The 1,379-nt window shown below is 38.7% G+C and overlaps 1 non-coding gene across 1 annotated transcript; it reads right to left on the bottom strand.

The window, feature by feature from the left end:
* Positions 1-919: 919 nt before the first annotated feature.
* Positions 920-1,083, bottom strand: LOC115870789. The gene has a single exon (XR_004046917.1). It is a non-coding gene; the product is annotated as a U1 spliceosomal RNA (small nuclear RNA).
* Positions 1,084-1,379: the final 296 nt, after the last annotated feature.

The raw sequence follows: 1,379 nt of genomic DNA, 5'->3' as shown, positions 1-1,379 counted from the left end.
GCATTTGAGTAGGAGGAGAGTAAGAGCTTGAAGTGAATTACTGGCATATATCTATTTCCCAGATGACTCTGAGATTCTTTATTTGAACTGACATGAGCTGGATAAATGTATCAGTATTCTCCTTACCTGGTCCAAACAAGAAAGAGACAGACAGCGTTGTAGAGCTTAAAATATAGATGAGGAATAAACACATGTTAAAGGACAGCCTGCAGGCCCAAGATGTATAATGCGGAGGCATCTAAAGATAGAGATTCCTAGCCCTGCATAACATTTGCAAAGCATTCTTATTTGCCTTCCCTTGGTTCAGCTAGTGAAGCTGATGCTTGCTGAGTAAATTATACGAGTTGGCTATTTTTTTCATTGAATTGGCAGATTTTTTTTGGTTTGAACAAAGGTAGATCAGTAAAAGCTTCTGCAGAGTTACAATGAAATGAGCTGTGCCAGACAGGATTAAAAGGTGAAAACACTCCAATATTGTGAAGAGTTACTATATTTCTACTTTGGTGTCCATTAGACTGCCCCAGAAGGATTGCTTATACTGAAATGTAATCACGCCTGCCCATCTTTATGTCTTTTAATGCTTCCGGAGTCAATCATTATATTGCCATTGACTCTTTCAATGTTGCAACTCAAGGGCTGAACTTTCCCAAGAGTTTTCAGTTTAAGATAGACTGTGTTCTTCCTTTTTGGCTTTCTAACTTTAAGCGTTTGCACATTTCATGATAATGTTTTACTTTGGTTTCCCGAGCTACGCGTTGGCATATTCTAATCAGCTCTTTGACTGCATCATTTCTTCCATTTGCCTTAGCAACTCTACAACTAAGGGCAAATTTCAGAGTCTCTTCTGACATGCAATTTACCTTTTCTTTCTTGCTTGTCTTTTTTTTTTCATTTTGGTTTTTACTTGTTGTTGTTTTTATAGGGGAGAGCGCGAACGCAGTCCCCCACTACCACAAATTATGCAGTTGAGTTTCCCACATTTGGGGAAATCACAGGGTTCAGCACATCCGGAGTGCAATGGATGAGCCTCGTCCTGGGAAAGCCACCTTCCTGATCATGGTATCTCCCCAGCCAGGTAAGTATTTTGCTTGTCTTTTTTAATGAACTTTTGCTTTCTTCTTGCATGGTAGGTCTTCTGTTATTAGTATTCAATGTATTAAATCTGTTCTTGAAATTCAGGTGGGATGTACTCAATGTTGTATTATGACTCTCTAGAACTTGTTTGAATTTTCTTCAACTTCATCCTGAACTTATATATAAGCAATTAATGGTCTGTTCCACAGTTGGCCCCAGGCTGCTTTTAGTTGCTGATATGGAGCTTCTTCATAATCTCTTCCACAAACTCAGTCAATTTAATTTCTGTGTATTCCATCTAGAGA

The sequence above is a fragment of the Echinops telfairi genome, unplaced genomic scaffold (assembly GCF_000313985.2).
Source record: "Echinops telfairi isolate 266 unplaced genomic scaffold, ASM31398v2 ScPeMD7_2291;HRSCAF=2852, whole genome shotgun sequence".
NCBI classification, from domain to species: Eukaryota; Metazoa; Chordata; class Mammalia; order Afrosoricida; family Tenrecidae; genus Echinops; species Echinops telfairi.
The sequence above is the reverse complement of the archived record's forward strand: the minus strand, read 5'-3'. Positions and strand labels throughout refer to the sequence as shown.